Genomic DNA, 16,924 nt, shown 5'->3' on the forward strand with positions numbered 1-16,924 from the left:
TGAGCTCAGGCTCTTTCACACAGCCTCCTTTACGTGCATACATTGCAGGGACAAAGATCAGAAGACTGGCCACTCACCTACTTCTCACATGCAGGCAGGTATCTGTTCTCTGGGTCCCTCAGATCTGTGTGTGTGCATGTGCGTGTGTGTCTGTGGGGGATAAAAATGATGCCTTAACCTTCACATCCCTTTTTTGCTGCAGTAAGGTAATTTACATATGTAAATCACTTTGGATTCTTCAGCTGGGAACGCTTGCAATATAACACATTTTAAGATGGAAGTTATTTATTACTGCATATTTTGCTCAGGCAGCCAAATTCATCTGTGTTATAAGCAGATGCATCTCCTCTGAGGGCAACAAGAGTTAGTTGTATTCACTTGTAATTTTTTGCCTCTAACTGTCCAGACAATGTTCCATTGAAAAACATCCTCCATGCACAGAACAGTCCCCATAACGTTGATAAGGTGGAGCTGACATAGAGAAGGGCATGGCTGGCTTGCACAGGGCGCAGAGCTGATTGTACTGTGGGTTATAGGACAGCATTACCGCTGTGACTGGCATAATGGTTACCTGCTTTTCATAGAAAACCGCAGACAGAAGAGGGGATCCTCTGAGTCCCAGCTGACAGGCATTTTCCAAGGCGATGAGGGAGAGTGAGCACAGTGCTAAATAACAGGGAGAGAATGGGGAAAGCAGTGCATTGGCAGAGTACCTGGCAGGGGAGATACCATGATCAACCAGGTAGTTTTACTTACCTGGCAGGGGAGATGCTCCTGTTCTCGGTCTTGAAGGTGTAGTTAGAGTGTGAAAGCCTGTCCCATGCACTGTGGGCAGGCTCACCCCTGCAAGAGTCTACAAATGCCTCCAAATGCAACAATCTTAGCTACACAATTTATGGTGATGGGAGATTGCTCTCAGGCTTTCCCTCTAACTTGCTACTCCTGCCTTTTGGCTAAGGGCAAGTGAGACAAGGGGGCATCTGAACTCCTAGGCCACCAGGTTTGGAGTTTGCACGTAGGATGCCTGCCATGGATTTGGGAGTATCTGAAGCTGCAGGCTGTAGAGTATGGAAGGTAGGATACTTGCCAGGGGTAGCACCACAGAGACTTGAATGATTGAGCTCTAATCAGTTGAGAGAATTTAGAACTGATTTGGTGGATTTGGCCCGAGACACACAATTTAAGTAAATAAAAGATAGTTGTCTGTGAGGAAGGTTTACTGAAGGAGGAAGGATGGTATGTGGCACACTCCACAGGATTCTCTCACCCACAGCCTGGTCCTGTGGAATAAACAGGGCAGAGGCAGGGTCATCCAGCCTCTTTGACAGGTACAACCATACTGGGAGTGGCACACTGCAGGTAAAGCTGACTTTGACCTTACCCTCCCCTCCAAACACCCATCCAAATGGGACCCAGGCTTTCAGTGTGGTCCCTGAACCATCTGTGATCCCAAATACTTAGTTTTAAATTGTCCTCCCATTTCGATCAGTCTGCGTCCTGTGTCAGGAGTGCCCTGTGGAAGGCCAGGCACCTCCTGTTGTACAGGCACATGGACGTAGAGGAGGTAGGCTGTGTGAAAATGGCTCTGAGCAAACTCTAGACCTACTACCAGAAATTGGTAGTGGAGGATGGAGACTCTGCAGCCAAAGCCACCTGGCCCAGAAACATGTAGCAAAGGACCTTTCAACTCCCCCCCAAGCGGAGAAGGGGGTGGTGACAGCGAGGAAGAGGAAGAGACAAGTGGAACTGAGTACAGTGACAGCAACAGCAACAGCAGCAGGTCCTCCAGCGGAAGCTGGAGTGGTAGCGACACTGATGATAGGTGACCTGAGGATGTGACCCTGCAAGCGGGATGGGGATGAAAGGGAAGGGCTGCCTGGTCTGAGGGACCAGAAGTTGCTTGTGTGTATAGCGCATGATGTAGATATTGTAATGGGTTTGGGTGGCCAGCGGGCCTTTGTAAAGGTTCGCGGGTGTGTTTTTTGTAACAGGTAAAGGTTTTCTTTGTGGAGGGATACTCAGAGTGTGTGTGTGTACATGTGTGTGTGTGTGTGTGTGTGTGTGTGTGTGTGTGTGTATGTGCATATATATATATATAAGCAAAAAAATAAAGTCCTCAGTGAGACAGAGTAATAGCATTGTCCCTGATATACAGAGAGGGAGCTGACACAGGTCACAGCCCTAAGGCTCACCCATGCGGCCTATGGCACAGCTAGGGATTGAACTCTCTGTGCCACAATTCCCCTCCTGTGCAAAAGTAGGAATCACTTCCTTTCCTTACCGGGATGCTCGTAAGAATAAATCCACGTGCTCCCAGAAGTCTCAGAGATGATAGTGATAGAAGTGAGCTGCGGAGCCTGTCTCATTTGGCAATGGGTTTGCTGTGCAGGCGTGAGCTCATTCTCCTGCTAGGTGGGGCAGGAAGCTTTATGCTCACCACATCACATGGAGCCCAGCGATGCAAAATTTCAAAGAGCCTCCAGGGTCCCGTCTGGGCTGCAGTTTTTTTCAGGACTCAGGATTACAAGACACTAAGGAATGTGCCGGAGAGGTTCTTCCCAGGCTCTTTGCAGGTGGAGCTATGTCAGTGAGCAAACAAGAGTTTATCAAGGGTGTCTTTCCTCTATGAATGATTTACACACAGTTGCCAGAGTGAGAGGCCAGGTGAGATGGAGAACCAGAGGGCAAGACTGCTCATGGATGAGAGAGAAGCTTATTTCCTCTGGGTGAGCCTTAGTCCCAGATGGACAAAACATGTCAAGATGTATAAATATGTAGGTTCCTCGGGGCAGCATAAATCCAGAGCGGATCCAGAGACGTGGATTGAGATACTAAGGTTTTGCAGCAAGGGGAAGGGAGACAAGTCTCAGCCCAGTGGTGCACGTTTCTGTGCTCAGATGCACTTTCCCACTCTGTACAATCAAGACGGTAGCAATGCATGACAGAAAGGGGCCTTTGCCCTCTCCCATGCACTCATGGCATGACAGCTGCAGTGAGGACAAGAGGGCACAGCTGCATTTTCCAGAGCATCCCAGTGGGACTTAGGAGCAGGCTCAGCCAGCTCAAAACACGGCAGCCTTTAGGTTGCTCTCAGTGACATCCGGGGTTCAGCTTGGCAAGCTGCTTGTCCATCCCAAGTCCTGTGCTTCACAGTTATCCCCACGCTGAGGCCAAGGGTGAGGGCAGATGGCTCTCCCTTTCCTCTGGGGCTTTGGCACAAGAGCTCAGCCAAGGGATTCCATCTAATTCAAAGAGACAGGGCAACCCATCATCGTGGAAGCATCTTTCTGCTGCTGACAGGGCTCTGCTGGGCAGCCATCCGTGAGCATGACAACCCCCTCTGTGCTCCTCGCAGAGCTCAGCAACAGCCTTCACTGCGCTGCACGCACAGGCCTGTTGTTTTCCTTCCATTTGGGAGATTGTTTGGTTTGGCTCCCCAGAAGCAGCAATACCTCTTCCCAGCCTGTCAGCAGCTGCCAGAGAAGTTGGGGGTTGGCCCAGCAGCCAAGGGAGGCCTAGTCACCCGGTGAAACCTTGACATCTGTGTCAGCAGGAGGCTGGAGGAGACCCATCTCACTTCTCTCGGTCTGGGTGGGCAGATGTCAAGTATGTTCCCTCCTGGGAGGGGACATGAAGCTTCTCCTATACAATGGGAGGGGATCCTCTCCAACAACAAACCACAGCCATGGCAGTCCCCCAGAGGAGGAAGAAGGGACAGCCAGGCACACAGCCAGGAGGAAAGATACATCCCTAGTGCAAATAAACAGTTTCCACCAGCTGTGATTCCCTGCAGCAGGAGGGTTGTTGTCCCCTCACCTTTTGGTCCTATCTGGGAAAGGAAAGAGAGCACAGCAGCAGCAGCTTCAACATACAGGACAAGTCGCTCCCACCAGGTTCTTCACCTCCTGTGTGCGTGACCCTAGCCAAGCTTTTCTGTAGTGCACCATGGCTCAAGATGTGGTAACTCAATGGTTTCCCTCCCAGGGCACAAGAGTAGCACAAGAGGCATTTCTATGGTATGAGCCAAGGGTGAAAGTCATTGCTGGACTGTCCCATTCTTCACACTCCCTGCCGATTCCTACGGTGGCATCCACAAAGACAGAACCAGCCTCATCACAATAGTCATACCAGCAGCAACCCCAATACCTTTCATCTACACCTCGCACTTGCCAAATTATACATAGGAACCACTTACTCCCTTCTGAAATGCAGCTACTTCTGGGGTGGGATGCACAGCATGACCCAGGTTTGGGTGTGAAGTATAGAGTCCCATCTATACTGAGGGACAGGTTCCCTTATTCCCACTGTCTAAGCGGATCTGAATGAGGCTCTAAGGGGACCTGAAAAAGGCAAAATGTGATGATCCATGAGACTAGAATAAGGAACCCCATGCTTAGGGATCATCTGAGAGACCTTTAATGCTTACAGGTACTCAGGACTGTACTTGGTATTGGCACCCACTTCCCTGTAGTAGTTCTGTATCTCCATGCATGACTTACATGGTACTGACTGTCCCATCAAAGAAGCTGTCAGTTGTCACACACTGCAGCCTCAGCATGAAGTTCCCCAGTGTCAATAGGGGTTATCCCTGCTGAGGGAATAAGCAGCCCTGACTGCTGAACCAAGCCAAAGGTTGGTTTCCTCATTGATCAGCCCTGCTTGTTGCAGACAGGGAGAGTGAAAACCAAACACCACGAGGAAAGCCACTCAGTGCTGCCCTGAATGAAACCAGAAAGCATTGGAAATCTCCCTAGGTCCCCCCAGCACAAAAACAGAGGGTGCTTCACTGTCCAAGCAATGCTTTCTGAGCAGTCCAGTAACCCCAGAGCCTCCACTCCTGCTGGCTGGTATTGTGTGGAGGGTGACAGGCCTGCAGCACACAAAGCAGAAAATCGTGCATGCCTACAGAGGGCTAATTTGCACTGTGCCAAAGGACTTCCACAGAGCTGCAGAAACATGAATAGGAAGCAGGAAGGGGTGGATGGAGGACACCCACTGGGGGCCTGGTTCAGAAGAACAGAGGAGGGTAGGACATGCCACACGCTGAGGGCTCCAAGGACGGGCTGAACTAGCAGTGCAAGGGGCAGCGGGAGTGTCTGATGTGTGCCACCCAGAGCCTGCAGCCTTGTTATTTTCAAGCATCAGAGGAAGTTGGGTTTGAATTGGCTGGATTCTCAGCCACACACAGAGGATGACAAGTGTGGAGCAGCCCATGTTGACTGGGAATGAAAGAGGGAAGGCGGGAGGAGCATGAGGGGTGGGGGGGCGAGCAGCGGGGAGGCCAGCTTGCTCCCTAGAGATAAGGGAGGATATAATGACTGGTTTTACACACACACATACACAAAAAGCCAAATCGCAGAGGATAATTGCTTAAAAAACAAAGGGGAGCTTCATATTTCTTGGCTTGGCGACAGAATTAGCACAGTGAGTGTTCGCTGGCTTTCCTTTCATTCTTTTCCAAAAACATCACTTTCCTTAAAGGGGTGAGGCGGAGGAAGTGGGAAAGAACTGAGCATCCCAAAGTTTCCAATTGCATTATCGCCAGCTGCAGAAGGAAGCCCCTGCCTGCTCCATCCTCCAGCCGCTGCTCCTCTAGCAGGCCTACTACAGCCATAACACATACCTGCAAAGCCAGAGGTCACCTGCTCCTACCTCTTAGGGACTCAGTGCTGCCCTGTGACCATGGACCAGATCCCCTGCCTGCTGCCACACTCATGTCACTTAGTTCTGTAGGAGAAAGGGTTTTTCCCTATTGCCTCATATTGCCTCCCAAAGGATGTGGCATACTGTACCAGCTCAGCTCGATACCACCTCTTCCACAACCTGTCCCTCAGCTCTTCTCCATTTCCCTTCTCTGTCCTTCAGCTGAAGTGCCCAGGCGTGGGTGCGTCTGCTTCAAGTGAGGTATCTAGCAACCGCGTAGAGGCTGGATCCATAGGGATGTTCTAATTGGATAGATGGTTTTTCTGAACCTCGGAGGGTTGAGTGGCTTGGCCAGAGCCTTGAAGGCTTATTCCCAACCTCAGAGAGTTTACCGAAGCCCCATATTACCTGCACCCACCTAGCTGTCCTTTAATACTGAGAAAACACCATTGGGTCTAAGCTCAATGCAGGGAGGGCAAGAGAGGTCTCTGTCCAGTTCCCCAGCCCTGGCCCTGAGGAATCTTGTGCAATAGCGTTCAATTAAGATGCCCCGCCAGAGAAGAGCTCTGGATTGCACATCTGCATGGATATTACATGGGTTGGCAGGGAGACAGGCCATCGTCAAAGGGTAATTTATGAAGCAATTTCAAAATGCCATTGTCAAATGGCGCTGAATAATGAAAACGCTCTGTTCTGTCCCAGCCTTAAATATATATATGTATAAATATAATGAGATTTTTACTGCTTTGCTGGAAGAAAGGAAACAAATGGAGGAAAATGGAACTGAGAAATGAAAAATGAAAGGGATGGAGGTAAAGGAAAGAGGAGGCAGATCAGCACTTCTTCAGTGCAGGGGCTGCAGCACAGCAACAGGGAGGGAGCGCCCTCCACCTTCAAAAGAAGACTCACCCAGGGCACCTCAGCCCAAAGCACCAACAATAATGAAGCCGGGGCCACAGAGCTGAGGGTTGATATTGGAAATAAGGGGATCCTCAGACCTTTGAATGTGACCCTGTTTTAACCAAATATAAATGCATGTATAGAAACTCACTACTTACCAGGGTGCTGCTCATCACATCAGAGCTGAACCTGTCCTTCTGATGATATTCCTATGCCTGAAGAAGGGTGACTGCGCCCAGAAGCTTGCTAAGAACTTTTTTCCAACTACTCAGCTGGTCTAATAAAAGATATCACATCTACCCAAAGAACCCTGCCTGCCTTCTGCTATTCTCCACCCAGGCCAGACTAGACACCTTGGCAGCCCCTTTTTGACCCCTGTACCCTTCATAGTAAGAAGTGGAGATCAGCAGCTTCCTCCCATAGAAAACCCAGGTTCATATTGCACTCTCAGTATGAATCTATGCTATGAATGGTCATGGTGGCCCCTGTCTAGTCCCAGGGAAACATTTACTCACAGCACAAACCCAGTGGCCACTTGGCTGTGCCAGTGTGAGGCCAAGGGCTGTGACAGCTAGGGGACGGGAAAGGGGAAGCAGGTCAAGTCTGACATTAGAAAGTCAGGGGTCAGGGCAGGACAGAGGGTTGTCAGCACAGCACTAGAGCAGGAGATTGGGCATGGCTGGAGGTAGCACACCTGTGTAGGGGGAAGCTGCCCCAGTTTCTGATATTCAACCTTTGCCTCCATTTAGTGAGCACCAACAACAGCAAAATCAGGTTTTTTTCCCTCCACAAGCCTTCAAAATGCAGGCTGAAGTCAGCACTCAAAGCAGGGAGGAAAACTGGGCTGCACCTTGCAGTGCTGAAGCACAGCTATAGGCCACAGCAGAGGGAGGTGGGCAAGGTGAGAGCCCTGCCAAAGAATGGGAGAGAGAAGTTCCCCCTCCTCTTTCCCTGCTACTGCTCCCCCAACTTCGCCCAGCCCTTCCCACCCTACAGCACTTTCTCCTCGCTGAAAGGAACCAGGTGAGACATTTTCTCAGTTTGCTTCATCAGCAGCGTTGCTCCTGGGGCTCCCTCTTACCCCTCGGCAGTCAGGAGTTCACCAGACTCTCCCTCCCCCATCCCATCCTTACGAGACAGGCTGCACACTTCAGAGCGAGACTGCCCTGCACCCCACACACCTGCTGTTAGCTCACTGTTTATCCCTGTCAGTGATTGACATCAGAAATGCAAATCCTTCACACTGAGGTCATACACAAACTTACCCTGCCAGTGATACACAGGGAAAAGAGCTTCCACCATCCTCAGCGACGTCCTCCCAGGCCTGGAGCCACTTTCAGTCTGTTACATACAGTATTAGCCCCGTGGAAGGGCACGACAGGCGCTATGCTCAGTTCGTGTCTATATTTTAATTGGTGGGTCAGTACTCTGTTGCACTGCAGTATCTGACAGACAGTCACAAACATCAATTAATGGATGTATCTTCATCGTCCCCACAGAGGTGAGGAAATCCATGTGACCTATCAGGAAACTGAGGCCCAGGGATGGCAGTAAGGAGCAAGTTCTTGGGCACACAGGGAGCAGTGACAGAGCTGGGTAAAATACCCACTTGCTCTTCTGGCTCCTGGCACCCTACCCAGTAGACCACCCTGCATCTCTGAGCTGGGCACTCACTCTCCCATGAAAGGGACACCCTTGAGACAACCAGATTTATTTATTTTTTTGGTAAAAATATGTCTATGTATGTATGAGGTTATATATATCTACACACCAAGTATTACTCCACAAAGAAAAGCTTAACCCATTACAAAAACTGCATCTGCGCAGCCTGTGCACCCATACAAAGGCCCGCTGGCCACCAGGACCTGTTACAATATCCGCCTTGCACGCTATACACACAAGCAACTTCTGGTCTCTCAGACCAGGCAACCCTTTTCTTTCATCTCCACCGCACTTGCAGAGTCATATACTCAGTTCACCTGTTGTCCATGTTGCTGCCGCTTCAGGTCCCGCTGGAGGACCCGCTGCTGCTGTCGCTGGCACTGTCCTCAGTTCCACTTGTCTCTTCCTCTTCCTCACTGTCACTACCTCCTTCCCCACTAGGGGGCAGTTGGAAGATCCTGTGCCCCCTGTCTCTGTGGCAGGTGGCTTTGGCCATGTCCTCTCCATCCTCCACTACCGATTTCTGGTAGTAGGTCTGGAGTTCACTCAGAGCCATTTTCACACAGCCTACCTCCTCTACGTCCATGTGCCTGTACAACAGGAGGTGCCTGGCCTTCCACAAGGCGCTCCTGATGCAAGATGCAAACTAGTCAAAATGGGGCAATGGGTTCCCCTGGCATTTGGCAAGGTGCCCATACAGGGCCCCTTCTCTGGTTAGCCAGCTGACGCTGGTCACTGCTTCCCAGAGCTGCTTCACTCTTTTTCATACCCCCTTGGCACAGGTGCAGAACCAGAGGAGGTGGTCAATCGTCTTCGTGGCTCTGTGGCAGTTGGGCCATGGGCAGCTGGGTCTCCACAGCTGACCCTCTCTGTCTCCAGGCCCTCACTGGCAGGGGTCGGTGGGTTATTAGCCAGTTCAGGTCCTTGTGATCTTTGCGCAAGTCCTTGTGGTCGATGCATTCCCACACGGCGTGGCATGCATCACCTGAGAGCAGGTCCACCGGCGCTGTGGTGTCCCTCAGCCTCACTGTCTCCTGGATCTTCATGTTGTTGCTCATGTTGTGGGGTCTGTGCTCTGCAGGCCATACAAGCTGCGGGACTGGTCTAGGATCTCGAAGAACCACAGTGGGTGCATGATCCACGGTCTGTGGTTGGTCGGGTACAGGCTGAACCTTAAGCCAGGATCCCCTCCTGCAGCTGCTGCATCTTGCTTGCAATATCCCCGCATCCTCCTCTTCCATCTCTTCACTTCCTGTGCCCCAGGAAGCCTGCAGCGCCATGCTGGGTCCCGAATAAACTGCACACCTGCCTTAGCACATCAGCTTCCTGCTCTGAGAGAGCTCATGCTTGGGACTGCCAGAGGCAGTTCCTGTACTATTAAGGCTAAAGCCAGGGATATACCACTATGTACAGGCAACAGTGTGCGCCTCGCCCCAGCCACACACACCCAGGGCCAGCTCTGAACACTCCCAGAGCCATAGCTTTCCTGAGGCCCCATGTTGGTTTGGTTGTAAATGCAGTGGATTTTCAGACCTGCCTCTCAAGAGTTAACATAGCTTAGAGCCAGAATTAAAAGCTTAAGGGAAGCCAAAGGGAGCTGTAGAAAAACCGGATTTTCCTTTATTTGACATTTTTTTAAGGATGCCGTCTTGAGCCGACCATGACAAATATTCCTGGAATGTTTGCCCGGGGGGCCTGGTGTGAACCAGGAAGAGCCCAGAGAAAGGCACCCGCCGGCACCTTATTGAAACAGCCCGCTCCACTATTTGTGTAAAAACAAGCATATGATCCAGTGTGTCTCCTGGAGCTACAGTCCACCCCCACCCCCTGAGGTAGGACATGAATGTGTGCAGAGCATGTCGTGGAGTGCCTGAGGTCTCTTGTGCTGGAGTCAGCACATTCGCCAGCCAGCAGCTGTCAGAGATGATGGTGTCCCCGCCTCTGAACTTAAACACCAGCAACAGCTCTAGGATGCACAGCTCCAACTGGAATGCACGGGCCCCACAACACGTGGTCAGCGCCCACTGGGGCAGGGATGGAGTCCAGCTGATTGCACTGGAGAAGGAGCTCCCAGGGAGCTGGAAGCTGATAATGGGGGACACGGGCATGAAAGAGTGCCAGCAGGCCATGCAGGGAAGGAATCTGCGGAACAGCACCAGGTGGAGCCTGGGTTTGGGGGTCTCCGCACAATGACAGCAGCATCAAGTTTCCTCCAGCAGAGGTGAGAGGCAAGCACAGAAGCCAGGCCTGAAACCAGTGCAGGAGTAGTAGAAGCAGAGTTGCCCCAGGGGTAGCAGGCTGGGATATGCTTCCATCTAGGATGGGTGAGAGCAGGGCTTGTTTCTGCACAAGTGGTGGGGTCTGCACTTGATGTCAGGGATTGACCATAGCCGTGTATAGGAAAACGTGCTGCACAGAGGCACCCATGCACATAATTGTTCTGGGGGTCGGCTCTAGAACCCTTCAAGCAGTAGGAGCAGATGTCTCAGACACTCAGGACAAGATACAGAACCTTTCACTTCTAAGGTCTTGGTTCAAGGCCAAGCCTTTACCCCATGCTTTCTATGAAGTGGCTCTGGCAATATCAGTCTGGACTTCAGGGCAAGTCTCAGGAGTAGGCAACTGCATCTTGCACACTTTCTTGGGGCCTCTCCAGCAATTGCACTGCGAAGGGGCACCACCTGAAAGCAGACGCATGACCATCCCCCACCCAGAAGTTTGCCTTCATTGCTATGACCCTCACAGCTGCTCACAGTGGTTTGGAACATTGTAAATATTATATTCCCTAGGCAGTTTCCAGAGCCAGACTCTCCCACCTTGGCAGAGAGGCATTTTCATGCTGTCCTAATACTTCCTGCTCTTGCTGGAGTCCACTAGCAGCTTGTCACTGAAGCAGGGAGCCTCTTGGGTCCGAGTTTCTCCTAAATACACCTTGGGATTCATTTGGGTGCAAATGAGTCTTTCTGATCAGGTTTCCTTTCATGATTAACAGAGGCCAAAGGAATTCACACCCCAGGTTAAGTAACAGAAACAGAGGCCAGAAGAGGGAAGGGAAGAAGCCATACCAATGTTCTTAATGCCTTGGTGTATTGAACAAAAGCCAAATATATATATTATATATGTGTGTGTACACACACACACACACACACACACACACACCAGTATATGTCCATACACAGTTGAATACCCCTAGTCATAAAAGGCCTCAAACTCTGCCTTCCCTTGTATTAGGCCTCTTCTGGAGGCATTGCCTTCATATGAGCTTTCTTAATATCTACAAGCTGAAGGGCTTTTTCCATGCCTCACCTTTCTGTGGGAACTTCCTCATCTTCTCCACAGGTTTTCTGAATCTCTGAACTATTTAGGTGCTGGACTCAGCTAGGCAGATGAGTTGGAAATAGAGATCAGCAGACTGATTCCCTATTATACATTAATTGAAGTGTGATTTGCAATCCAGGCTGGTAGGCAAGACACACTAATGTAGAGAGACAGAGGGGTGCTCTCTTCAGGCCTGAAAGCCATTCAGTCTTCTTAGCTATTGCACCCTGTGGGAGTCTGATGTCAGAACCACCGCCTTGTATTCTGAAGATGAAGCCTCATAAATAAGCCCAGACACCAGTCAGTATAACACACAACCCATCAGTGCCCTTTGTACACAGAGAGTATGAACCGTTCCCCATGATTCATTTCACTCTCCTCCCTCGAAAGGTACCCAGGGGCAAGCCCCCATTCATCACTGTAATTTATACCAGCATGATTAGAGCAACCGAGCTTTTCTGCACTAAAAGGGGAAGGAATGGAGCAGGGAGGGAAGGTGATAGTTTTTGTTAAGCTTGGCAAGTCCATTAATCAGAGACCTGTCAGATCTCCCTAGCTCAGAGCCACATTGTTGGAATTATAAACCTAGCAATGTCTTCGTTCCTAGACAAAGTGGCAAGAAAGTTCTGTGCCATTCTCCTCTCAGAAGTGGAATAGCAGGGGGATGAAGGTCAGTGAACCACAGGGCTAGAAGGGATCTTAGCAGTCAACTAGTTCACCCCCCTGGCACAGATACAGGATGGCCTATTCTTAAACCATCCCAGACGGATGCCTATCCATCCATCTTCTTCTTGAAAATCTCCAGTTAAGGAGGTTCTGCAGCTTCCCTAGGGAGCCAGAGCCTTAAGCCTGGCACCTTAAACCACTTAGTAATTCTGACACATGGTCCAGGGTCAGGACTAGGGTACAGCAGAGAGAGGGTAGGTCCAGTACTGCAGTGTATCATGAAAGCAGATTACAACTGCAGACCTAGGCAGGGACATGTTCCATATTCTTGTGAGAAGAAGTTCATGGAGGGCTTGTCCAAGCTTTGTCAAGCCGTAGATTCCCCTCAGGCCCTAGGTTCCCCTTGTAGGTTTTCACCATAGGTCACTCTGCAAAAGCTGTACAAGGGAGAGGAGAAACTGGAGATGATTGCTTTGACTCCGCACAGCTTCTAAACTCTGCAGAACTCACCATGACCATGGGGTGGATTTTTCAAGAAGATCAAGGCCAGATTTTCAAGCAATAAGTTGTAAATCAAAGGAGCTAATGACTTCATCTCACCTGAACGTCCTTGCCTTGGGTACCTGCATGTTCTCTCTACAGCTTGCTGCTGGACCTCTCTACGGAGCCTGTCCCTTCCCAGTCAGGCAGGGTGTGGGGCTGCTTATTATTCAAAATGTTGCCCAGCACTATACTCAGGGCCCAGTATTTCTGCTGACTGTTGTGAAGCCATGGCACTGGGAGGGGCAGTAATATCAAAGAAGAACCTGAAGACTCAAACAGCTCTTCCAAGTCAAGCCAAAGAGGCAAGAACCTCAGCATTTCATTTGGACTTGGGGTCCTTCCATGTATTGTAGACAGGATGGAGACAGCACTGCTCACTTCATTTCATCAGACCTGGGCACAAAGACAGTGCCGAGGCTCAGGGAAGAATCTCACCCCACAGAAACCTGCTCTAACCAATATCCAGATAGAGAGTGGGCTGGAAAGTAGGTGCCAGGCACAGGTTGGTGCTGAGCCCCCGTGCTGCCTGGGACTGCCTCTGCCTCCTGACTCTGAGATGGGTGCACTTCAGCTGAGCAAGCTGTTGAGATGACAGCTGGGAGCTCCTGGGGCAGGCACACTCCAGCAAATACTCTGCAAGCCCCTAGTGCCTTCCACAGGCAGGGCTCAGAGAGAGGGAGGAAAAGAGACTTGCCCAGATCACACGATGAGTCAGTAGCAGGACTGTTTTCCATCGAGGCCTCAGCTGTAGCTGCTAGTCCAGCCTCCTCTTCAGAAAGAGAAGACCTTTCTGCTCCCCTTCTCTCTACCAGTGCAGAGCTTTCTCTGCTTCCCTTTCATACCTGCATTCGCCTGCGGATTCTCTTTTCTCCCCCAGTTCCTTTTCCTCTGAACCTCTCTCCAAGATCCCTTCTTTTAAATGGCAAGTTTAAAGCATCAGGGTTCCTGGGGACTTAGGTGACTCTGTTCTGCCTAAGAAAAAAGCTCCTTCCTCCCTGACGTGCAGCTCCTGACAGCCCCGCTCTGGTCTGTGGGGAAGCAGAGCACAGGGGGCTGAGGCCACAACTAATTAACAGCCCTTGTTAACAATATATTGTGCTTGGCTTCGCCGAGGTTTCCCTGAGCATGGGGAATGCTGGGACTGAGAGGTAGGTAGTGCGGAAGGCAGTGGGGGAGGGGGAAGAGGATGACAATATTCATTTCTTTCTTTACTTCCATTTCTAAAATCAAAAAAAGTGCCTCTTTAGCTCTAGGCGCCCTGGCGTCTATTAAAATACCACATAGGAAATTGTAAAATAGAGGAAAACAACCCAATCAGCCTCACCCTGTAACAAACTCCAGCCACAGTCAAAGTCACAGCATAAACAAACTGAGGCCTTGCTCCACCGCAAAGCCTGGCTCGTCCCTTCCCTGTGCCCACCCCTTCTCAGTGCCGGGCAAACTGGATGGGCCCTGTAGCCAGCCCTGAAGGCTAACAGCAGATCTGAGGCATTTCAGAGGGTGAGGGGTGCTGGCCCTCCTCCCTGCGCCTCCCTCCCATGGGAACCCAGGAAGCTCCAGCACCTCTGCTCAGCGGAGCCGGTGCAGTATCGCGGCACTTTGTATGTTGCATGGTGTGTATCGCGCTGTGTTGTCAGCAGGTCTTAAACCCTATCACCAGAGCATCTTCCCTAACCCCCAAGCAGCCACTTGTACCCACAAGAAGACATTAAAAACACCACCCACTCCACAAGCAACTTCCTCAAATAGCCCTCTGAGGCTTCTCAGTGGGAAGGGAGAGGAATCACTCGAAAGCAGCTCAGCTCACTCCTGCCAGAGAGACTGCTGGTAACAAAGGTACCCAATACATTTAGTGATATCAGCCTGATGCCTAATATTCATCCAGCTCCGGGAGGTCATCCACTACAGCAACCAGAGTAAGCCCTGCAACAAGAGTGCTGTGTATCCACATAAGGTTCAAGACGCTGAGACATCTCAATGCTGAGAGTCATCTCATCGCAAGCTCCCAAGTTCCCTTGCCCATAAAGGAAAAATTTACACTAACTCAGAAACTGGCCAGACCTTCAAAGCCAAAAAGGTAATGTTTCCTTCCAAGTCAAATGCATCCTGTGCTCCTTGATGACACTTTCAACCAACAATGGGCCCAGGACTTCCCCACCAGCCAGGAGGGACCTGCCCCTGAAACGCTGGTTTTGGTCCAAAGGTTACTAAACACTTCTAGTCCTTTGGTGCGGACACTGGCTGAAAGTCAGGCAGAGAAGCCCTTGTGTTTGTCTCATTGCACTCTTTCTCTGTTACCCTGGACACAGATATTTCAGTTGGAGCCTCAACAATTTTCTCTGCATAATAGCTTGAAATTTCCTCGCAGCAGCAGGCACTGAAATCAGCATCCCAGCAGACAGCCTGGATTAATCAGGCTGGCCACAACTCAGAACAAACCTGCTGATTAAGACTTGGCAGAAGCTCCAGTGTATGCTAAGGACCTTTCCTTGCCTCCTGTACAGCCACAGCATGAGAGCTCAAGAACCTTTATGAAACAATTGAATGCATTCTCCCAGAGACTCACAGCTCTGGTCTCTAGCCTTTCTCCCTCCCACCCCGCCCCCCTTTTTCATCTGCTGCAGGTCCCCTTGACAGCAAAGTGAACAAGGGGGCATAGCCATGTGCAATAGGGCACATAGCAGCCACGCTACCAGTCACAGAGGATGAAAGTGTGTCAGAAAGTCATTTGTAGCCATCAAGAGAGTGGTCCACTGGGATGCTCTCCATGCATGATTAGATGGATACTAAAAACCTTGTGAAGAGATAAAAGCCTGCACATCTGGGATGGAGAAGGAGAAGACAAGAGAGATGTGTAATGAGGTTTTAATTCAGGGTTTGGATTCTTTATTATATTTCCATTGAACCCTAAATTCCCCATCTGGGTCCTTTTTAGGCCTTTATTTCTACATTCTGAGACCCAGGCAAATTCATCCTCATTTACAACTAGAGCTGGACCTTTAGCACAGTCTTCAGAAGGGAGCAGATGCACTTTTTAGCAGCATAGGACAACATTCCCAACATGTTCTGTGCTAGTAGGGCTTGAATGATAGCACTTCTTAGTAAAAGAATTATACTGGGTGGCTAACGCTATTCAGAATCATCCCTCCACCAGAAGGCCAGCATACCTCTGCTTGGAGAGTGAGAAAACCATACCCAACAGTCTCCATCTTACCCCTGCAACACAAAATTCTCCGCATTAATTCAGCTGGTCCACACCACTCCCATTCCCCTCCCCTGCCCTGAGGTTTCCCAGTCCTGGTCCCTGCCCTTCCACTTCTATTTCTTCCTTTATACTTTGCACTCTCCCTAAGCCCAGCTTCAAACTATTCTTGCCTTTAACATCTACCCCTTGCATTCTGCCCTGACCCTGAAGCCTTGCCAGCACCAGCCACAGTCCCAGGAGCTTGGCAAGAATTCCCAAGGCATCACCTTTGTCACTGAGGTGGAAGAAGAGAAAGTGGGGTTTACCAAATCGTTTGAAAAAGCCTCCAACATAGCCCTGTTACTACCAATGTCTGGGAGGATACTTAAGATGTCTCTGGGTCCAGCATCTGTTTTGCTTGAACAGTGCACTGCATTTGCATACATCTTGGATACACAGATAATTCACTTAATTACATTATAATTTTTTGCCTGTTCCTTATATTATAATAAATATGGATTATCTTCATATCTGTTAAGTGCACAAACTACTGAAGTGCATAGGAACCCTTTGGCCCCACTGCCTGTTTTATAATCTAATTGTTCTCCCTTTAATTGGATAATTGGTGAAACTAGGAGCCCTCACCCTTGATCTGATGAGGCCTTGGCAATTTCAAGGGAACTGCTAGAGGCATATGACCTTTTGAGAATCAAGGCAAGGAGCACTAATGAGGTGCACAGAACTGAGTTCCAGCTTTTCCTATAGTTAACAATAGGGCTGTGCAAAGCTTTGAGTGCTGATTTGATTTGGAGGAGATTCAGCCCGATTTGGTGGCTGAATCTCCAAATCGGAATTGAATCAGGAGACCGATTAAAAGGTCCGAGTCAATTTGAAGCTCTCTGAATTGATTCAGAAGAGATTCAGAGATCTTTGGAGATTTGGGCAGTCCCTGCTTGCTGCCACAGGGAGCTGGACCCAGACTCTATGCTGGTAAGTAGGGGGCGGGGG

General features: G+C 50.2%; 1 long non-coding RNA gene across 1 annotated transcript; it reads left to right on the forward strand.

Annotated features, from left to right (window-relative positions):
• The first annotated feature begins 8,237 nt into the window (after positions 1 to 8,237).
• Positions 8,238 to 14,424, forward strand: LOC109310887. The gene is made up of 3 exons (XR_002101337.1): positions 8,238 to 10,364; positions 10,995 to 11,113; positions 12,832 to 14,424. It is a non-coding gene; the product is annotated as an uncharacterized LOC109310887 (long non-coding RNA).
• The last annotated feature ends 2,500 nt before the right edge of the window (positions 14,425 to 16,924 follow it).

This window comes from Crocodylus porosus, unplaced genomic scaffold (genome assembly GCF_001723895.1).
Source record: "Crocodylus porosus isolate Cpor-Errol unplaced genomic scaffold, CroPor_comp1, whole genome shotgun sequence".
Lineage (NCBI taxonomy): Eukaryota > Metazoa > Chordata > Crocodylia > Crocodylidae > Crocodylus > Crocodylus porosus.